At 46.8% G+C, this 5,000-nt stretch overlaps 26 non-coding genes across 26 annotated transcripts in view; all 26 read left to right on the forward strand.

Annotated features, from left to right (window-relative positions):
- LOC148983956 (5S ribosomal RNA) overlaps positions 1-8 on the forward strand; it is a 119-nt gene extending 111 nt beyond the window's left edge. The window contains exon 1 of the ribosomal RNA XR_016163198.1: positions 1-8. This exon is cut by the window's left edge and continues 111 nt beyond it. This is a non-coding gene — a ribosomal RNA (5S ribosomal RNA).
- Positions 9-71: 63 nt separating this feature from the next.
- Positions 72-190, forward strand: LOC148983957 (5S ribosomal RNA). The gene has a single exon (XR_016164669.1). It is a non-coding gene; the product is annotated as a 5S ribosomal RNA (ribosomal RNA).
- A 172-nt stretch (positions 191-362) lies between these two features.
- Positions 363-481, forward strand: LOC148983958 (5S ribosomal RNA). The gene has a single exon (XR_016164670.1). It is a non-coding gene; the product is annotated as a 5S ribosomal RNA (ribosomal RNA).
- Positions 482-544: 63 nt separating this feature from the next.
- LOC148983959 (5S ribosomal RNA) lies at positions 545-663 on the forward strand. The gene has a single exon (XR_016164672.1). It is a non-coding gene; the product is annotated as a 5S ribosomal RNA (ribosomal RNA).
- Positions 664-726: 63 nt separating this feature from the next.
- On the forward strand, positions 727-845 carry LOC148983960 (5S ribosomal RNA). Its single transcript, XR_016164673.1, has one exon. It is a non-coding gene; the product is annotated as a 5S ribosomal RNA (ribosomal RNA).
- A 63-nt stretch (positions 846-908) lies between these two features.
- LOC148983961 (5S ribosomal RNA) lies at positions 909-1,027 on the forward strand. The gene has a single exon (XR_016164674.1). It is a non-coding gene; the product is annotated as a 5S ribosomal RNA (ribosomal RNA).
- A 63-nt stretch (positions 1,028-1,090) lies between these two features.
- Positions 1,091-1,209, forward strand: LOC148983962 (5S ribosomal RNA). Its single transcript, XR_016164675.1, has one exon. It is a non-coding gene; the product is annotated as a 5S ribosomal RNA (ribosomal RNA).
- Positions 1,210-1,272: 63 nt separating this feature from the next.
- Positions 1,273-1,391, forward strand: LOC148983963 (5S ribosomal RNA). The gene has a single exon (XR_016164676.1). It is a non-coding gene; the product is annotated as a 5S ribosomal RNA (ribosomal RNA).
- Positions 1,392-1,563: 172 nt separating this feature from the next.
- LOC148983964 (5S ribosomal RNA) lies at positions 1,564-1,682 on the forward strand. The gene has a single exon (XR_016164677.1). It is a non-coding gene; the product is annotated as a 5S ribosomal RNA (ribosomal RNA).
- A 63-nt stretch (positions 1,683-1,745) lies between these two features.
- LOC148983965 (5S ribosomal RNA) lies at positions 1,746-1,864 on the forward strand. The gene has a single exon (XR_016164678.1). It is a non-coding gene; the product is annotated as a 5S ribosomal RNA (ribosomal RNA).
- A 63-nt stretch (positions 1,865-1,927) lies between these two features.
- On the forward strand, positions 1,928-2,046 carry LOC148983966 (5S ribosomal RNA). Its single transcript, XR_016163199.1, has one exon. It is a non-coding gene; the product is annotated as a 5S ribosomal RNA (ribosomal RNA).
- Positions 2,047-2,109: 63 nt separating this feature from the next.
- Positions 2,110-2,228, forward strand: LOC148983967 (5S ribosomal RNA). The gene has a single exon (XR_016164679.1). It is a non-coding gene; the product is annotated as a 5S ribosomal RNA (ribosomal RNA).
- A 173-nt stretch (positions 2,229-2,401) lies between these two features.
- On the forward strand, positions 2,402-2,520 carry LOC148983968 (5S ribosomal RNA). The gene has a single exon (XR_016164680.1). It is a non-coding gene; the product is annotated as a 5S ribosomal RNA (ribosomal RNA).
- Positions 2,521-2,583: 63 nt separating this feature from the next.
- On the forward strand, positions 2,584-2,702 carry LOC148983969 (5S ribosomal RNA). Its single transcript, XR_016164682.1, has one exon. It is a non-coding gene; the product is annotated as a 5S ribosomal RNA (ribosomal RNA).
- Positions 2,703-2,765: 63 nt separating this feature from the next.
- On the forward strand, positions 2,766-2,884 carry LOC148983970 (5S ribosomal RNA). The gene has a single exon (XR_016164684.1). It is a non-coding gene; the product is annotated as a 5S ribosomal RNA (ribosomal RNA).
- Positions 2,885-2,947: 63 nt separating this feature from the next.
- Positions 2,948-3,066, forward strand: LOC148983971 (5S ribosomal RNA). The gene has a single exon (XR_016164685.1). It is a non-coding gene; the product is annotated as a 5S ribosomal RNA (ribosomal RNA).
- A 63-nt stretch (positions 3,067-3,129) lies between these two features.
- Positions 3,130-3,248, forward strand: LOC148983972 (5S ribosomal RNA). Its single transcript, XR_016164686.1, has one exon. It is a non-coding gene; the product is annotated as a 5S ribosomal RNA (ribosomal RNA).
- A 63-nt stretch (positions 3,249-3,311) lies between these two features.
- On the forward strand, positions 3,312-3,430 carry LOC148983973 (5S ribosomal RNA). Its single transcript, XR_016164687.1, has one exon. It is a non-coding gene; the product is annotated as a 5S ribosomal RNA (ribosomal RNA).
- Positions 3,431-3,493: 63 nt separating this feature from the next.
- On the forward strand, positions 3,494-3,612 carry LOC148983974 (5S ribosomal RNA). The gene has a single exon (XR_016164688.1). It is a non-coding gene; the product is annotated as a 5S ribosomal RNA (ribosomal RNA).
- A 63-nt stretch (positions 3,613-3,675) lies between these two features.
- Positions 3,676-3,794, forward strand: LOC148983975 (5S ribosomal RNA). The gene has a single exon (XR_016164689.1). It is a non-coding gene; the product is annotated as a 5S ribosomal RNA (ribosomal RNA).
- Positions 3,795-3,857: 63 nt separating this feature from the next.
- LOC148983976 (5S ribosomal RNA) lies at positions 3,858-3,976 on the forward strand. Its single transcript, XR_016164690.1, has one exon. It is a non-coding gene; the product is annotated as a 5S ribosomal RNA (ribosomal RNA).
- Positions 3,977-4,039: 63 nt separating this feature from the next.
- LOC148983977 (5S ribosomal RNA) lies at positions 4,040-4,158 on the forward strand. The gene has a single exon (XR_016163200.1). It is a non-coding gene; the product is annotated as a 5S ribosomal RNA (ribosomal RNA).
- Positions 4,159-4,221: 63 nt separating this feature from the next.
- On the forward strand, positions 4,222-4,340 carry LOC148983978 (5S ribosomal RNA). The gene has a single exon (XR_016164691.1). It is a non-coding gene; the product is annotated as a 5S ribosomal RNA (ribosomal RNA).
- A 173-nt stretch (positions 4,341-4,513) lies between these two features.
- LOC148983979 (5S ribosomal RNA) lies at positions 4,514-4,632 on the forward strand. Its single transcript, XR_016164692.1, has one exon. It is a non-coding gene; the product is annotated as a 5S ribosomal RNA (ribosomal RNA).
- A 63-nt stretch (positions 4,633-4,695) lies between these two features.
- LOC148983980 (5S ribosomal RNA) lies at positions 4,696-4,814 on the forward strand. Its single transcript, XR_016164693.1, has one exon. It is a non-coding gene; the product is annotated as a 5S ribosomal RNA (ribosomal RNA).
- Positions 4,815-4,877: 63 nt separating this feature from the next.
- On the forward strand, positions 4,878-4,996 carry LOC148983981 (5S ribosomal RNA). The gene has a single exon (XR_016163201.1). It is a non-coding gene; the product is annotated as a 5S ribosomal RNA (ribosomal RNA).
- Positions 4,997-5,000: the final 4 nt, after the last annotated feature.

Below are 5,000 nucleotides of genomic sequence, written 5' to 3' on the forward strand. Positions count from 1 at the left end.
TGTAAGCTTTATATAGTTTACTACCCTAATTTTCTAACCATTCAAATAGCCCAATTTTGGCAGCAGATTTCGCTTACGGCCATACCACCTTGAGAACGCCCGAACTCGTCTGATCTCGGAAGCTAAGCAGGGTCGGGCCTGGTTAGTACTTGGATGGGAGACCGCCTGGGAATACCAGGTGCTGTAAGCTTTATTGTTTAAAAAAAAAAAAAAAAAAAAAGAGTCAATGAAATGGTTCAAAAATCCTAAATTGTCTTTTTTTCCCCTCGAAAAGCCTGAAATATTCTCTGAGTTTCTTCAGAAAGCCTGAAAGAGTCTCTTTTTTTTCTTCTTCAAATAGCCCAATTTTGGCAGCAGATTTCGCTTACGGCCATACCACCTTGAGAACGCCCGAACTCGTCTGATCTCGGAAGCTAAGCAGGGTCGGGCCTGGTTAGTACTTGGATGGGAGACCGCCTGGGAATACCAGGTGCTGTAAGCTTTATATAGTTTACTACCCTAATGTTCTAACCATTCAAATAGCCCAATTTTGGCAGCAGATTTTGCTTACGGCCATACCACCTTGAGAACGCCCGAACTCGTCTGATCTCGGAAGCTAAGCAGGGTCGGGCCTGGTTAGTACTTGGATGGGAGACCGCCTGGGAATACCAGGTGCTGTAAGCTTTATATAGTTTACTACCCTAATGTTCTAACCATTCAAATAGCCCAATTTTGGCAGCAGATTTCGCTTACGGCCATACCACCTTGAGAACGCCCGAACTCGTCTGATCTCGGAAGCTAAGCAGGGTCGGGCCTGGTTAGTACTTGGATGGGAGACCGCCTGGGAATACCAGGTGCTGTAAGCTTTATATAGTTTACTACCCTAATGTTCTAACCATTCAAATAGCCCAATTTTGGCAGCAGATTTCGCTTACGGCCATACCACCTTGAGAACGCCCGAACTCGTCTGATCTCGGAAGCTAAGCAGGGTCGGGCCTGGTTAGTACTTGGATGGGAGACCGCCTGGGAATACCAGGTGCTGTAAGCTTTATATAGTTTACTACCCTAATGTTCTAACCATTCAAATAGCCCAATTTTGGCAGCAGATTTCGCTTACGGCCATACCACCTTGAGAACGCCCGAACTCGTCTGATCTCGGAAGCTAAGCAGGGTCGGGCCTGGTTAGTACTTGGATGGGAGACCGCCTGGGAATACCAGGTGCTGTAAGCTTTATATAGTTTACTACCCTAATGTTCTAACCATTCAAATAGCCCAATTTTGGCAGCAGATTTCGCTTACGGCCATACCACCTTGAGAACGCCCGAACTCGTCTGATCTCGGAAGCTAAGCAGGGTCGGGCCTGGTTAGTACTTGGATGGGAGACCGCCTGGGAATACCAGGTGCTGTAAGCTTTATTGTTTAAAAAAAAAAAAAAAAAAAAAGAGTCAATGAAATGGTTCAAAAATCCTAAATTGTCTTTTTTTCCCCTCGAAAAGCCTGAAATATTCTCTGAGTTTCTTCAGAAAGCCTGAAAGAGTCTCTTTTTTTTCTTCTTCAAATAGCCCAAGTTTGGCAGCAGATTTCGCTTACGGCCATACCACCTTGAGAACGCCCGAACTCGTCTGATCTCGGAAGCTAAGCAGGGTCGGGCCTGGTTAGTACTTGGATGGGAGACCGCCTGGGAATACCAGGTGCTGTAAGCTTTATATAGTTTACTACCCTAATGTTCTAACCATTCAAATAGCCCAATTTTGGCAGCAGATTTCGCTTACGGCCATACCACCTTGAGAACGCCCGAACTCGTCTGATCTCGGAAGCTAAGCAGGGTCGGGCCTGGTTAGTACTTGGATGGGAGACCGCCTGGGAATACCAGGTGCTGTAAGCTTTATATAGTTTACTACCCTAATGTTCTAACCATTCAAATAGCCCAATTTTGGCAGCAGATTTCGCTTACGGCCATACCACCTTGAGAACGCCCGAACTCGTCTGATCTCGGAAGCTAAGCAGGGTCGGGCCTGGTTAGTACTTGGATGGGAGACCGCCTGGGAATACAAGGTGCTGTAAGCTTTATATAGTTTACTACCCTAATTTTCTAACCATTCAAATAGCCCAATTTTGGCAGCAGATTTCGCTTACGGCCATACCACCTTGAGAACGCCCGAACTCGTCTGATCTCGGAAGCTAAGCAGGGTCGGGCCTGGTTAGTACTTGGATGGGAGACCGCCTGGGAATACCAGGTGCTGTAAGCTTTATTGTTTAAAAAAAAAAAAAAAAAAAAAAGAGTCAATGAAATGGTTCAAAAATCCTAAATTGTCTTTTTTTCCCCTCGAAAAGCCTGAAATATTCTCTGAGTTTCTTCAGAAAGCCTGAAAGAGTCTCTTTTTTTTCTTCTTCAAATAGCCCAATTTTGGCAGCAGATTTCGCTTACGGCCATACCACCTTGAGAACGCCCGAACTCGTCTGATCTCGGAAGCTAAGCAGGGTCGGGCCTGGTTAGTACTTGGATGGGAGACCGCCTGGGAATACCAGGTGCTGTAAGCTTTATATAGTTTACTACCCTAATGTTCTAACCATTCAAATAGCCCAATTTTGGCAGCAGATTTTGCTTACGGCCATACCACCTTGAGAACGCCCGAACTCGTCTGATCTCGGAAGCTAAGCAGGGTCGGGCCTGGTTAGTACTTGGATGGGAGACCGCCTGGGAATACCAGGTGCTGTAAGCTTTATATAGTTTACTACCCTAATGTTCTAACCATTCAAATAGCCCAATTTTGGCAGCAGATTTCGCTTACGGCCATACCACCTTGAGAACGCCCGAACTCGTCTGATCTCGGAAGCTAAGCAGGGTCGGGCCTGGTTAGTACTTGGATGGGAGACCGCCTGGGAATACCAGGTGCTGTAAGCTTCATATAGTTTACTACCCTAATGTTCTAACCATTCAAATAGCCCAATTTTGGCAGCAGATTTCGCTTACGGCCATACCACCTTGAGAACGCCCGAACTCGTCTGATCTCGGAAGCTAAGCAGGGTCGGGCCTGGTTAGTACTTGGATGGGAGACCGCCTGGGAATACCAGGTGCTGTAAGCTTTATATAGTTTACTACCCTAATGTTCTAACCATTCAAATAGCCCAATTTTGGCAGCAGATTTCGCTTACGGCCATACCACCTTGAGAACGCCCGAACTCGTCTGATCTCGGAAGCTAAGCAGGGTCGGGCCTGGTTAGTACTTGGATGGGAGACCGCCTGGGAATACCAGGTGCTGTAAGCTTCATATAGTTTACTACCCTAATGTTCTAACCATTCAAATAGCCCAATTTTGGCAGCAGATTTCGCTTACGGCCATACCACCTTGAGAACGCCCGAACTCGTCTGATCTCGGAAGCTAAGCAGGGTCGGGCCTGGTTAGTACTTGGATGGGAGACCGCCTGGGAATACCAGGTGCTGTAAGCTTTATATAGTTTACTACCCTAATGTTCTAACCATTCAAATAGCCCAATTTTGGCAGCAGATTTCGCTTACGGCCATACCACCTTGAGAACGCCCGAACTCGTCTGATCTCGGAAGCTAAGCAGGGTCGGGCCTGGTTAGTACTTGGATGGGAGACCGCCTGGGAATACCAGGTGCTGTAAGCTTTATATAGTTTACTACCCTAATGTTCTAACCATTCAAATAGCCCAATTTTGGCAGCAGATTTCGCTTACGGCCATACCACCTTGAGAACGCCCGAACTCGTCTGATCTCGGAAGCTAAGCAGGGTCGGGCCTGGTTAGTACTTGGATGGGAGACCGCCTGGGAATACCAGGTGCTGTAAGCTTTATATAGTTTACTACCCTAATGTTCTAACCATTCAAATAGCCCAATTTTGGCAGCAGATTTCGCTTACGGCCATACCACCTTGAGAACGCCCGAACTCGTCTGATCTCGGAAGCTAAGCAGGGTCGGGCCTGGTTAGTACTTGGATGGGAGACCGCCTGGGAATACCAGGTGCTGTAAGCTTTATATAGTTTACTACCCTAATGTTCTAACCATTCAAATAGCCCAATTTTGGCAGCAGATTTCGCTTACGGCCATACCACCTTGAGAACGCCCGAACTCGTCTGATCTCGGAAGCTAAGCAGGGTCGGGCCTGGTTAGTACTTGGATGGGAGACCGCCTGGGAATACAAGGTGCTGTAAGCTTTATATAGTTTACTACCCTAATTTTCTAACCATTCAAATAGCCCAATTTTGGCAGCAGATTTCGCTTACGGCCATACCACCTTGAGAACGCCCGAACTCGTCTGATCTCGGAAGCTAAGCAGGGTCGGGCCTGGTTAGTACTTGGATGGGAGACCGCCTGGGAATACCAGGTGCTGTAAGCTTTATTGTTTAAAAAAAAAAAAAAAAAAAAAAGAGTCAATGAAATGGTTCAAAAATCCTAAATTGTCTTTTTTTCCCCTCGAAAAGCCTGAAATATTCTCTGAGTTTCTTCAGAAAGCCTGAAAGAGTCTCTTTTTTTTCTTCTTCAAATAGCCCAATTTTGGCAGCAGATTTCGCTTACGGCCATACCACCTTGAGAACGCCCGAACTCGTCTGATCTCGGAAGCTAAGCAGGGTCGGGCCTGGTTAGTACTTGGATGGGAGACCGCCTGGGAATACCAGGTGCTGTAAGCTTTATATAGTTTACTACCCTAATGTTCTAACCATTCAAATAGCCCAATTTTGGCAGCAGATTTTGCTTACGGCCATACCACCTTGAGAACGCCCGAACTCGTCTGATCTCGGAAGCTAAGCAGGGTCGGGCCTGGTTAGTACTTGGATGGGAGACCGCCTGGGAATACCAGGTGCTGTAAGCTTTATATAGTTTACTACCCTAATGTTCTAACCATTCAAATAGCCCAATTTTGGCAGCAGATTTCGCTTACGGCCATACCACCTTGAGAACGCCCGAACTCGTCTGATCTCGGAAGCTAAGCAGGGTCGGGCCTGGTTAGTACTTGGATGGGAGACCGCCTGGGAATACAAGGTGCTGTAAGCTTTAT

Source organism: Pimephales promelas, chromosome 3 (assembly GCF_988280905.1).
Source record: "Pimephales promelas chromosome 3, fPimPro1.hap1.1, whole genome shotgun sequence".
NCBI lineage: Eukaryota > Metazoa > Chordata > Actinopteri > Cypriniformes > Leuciscidae > Pimephales > Pimephales promelas.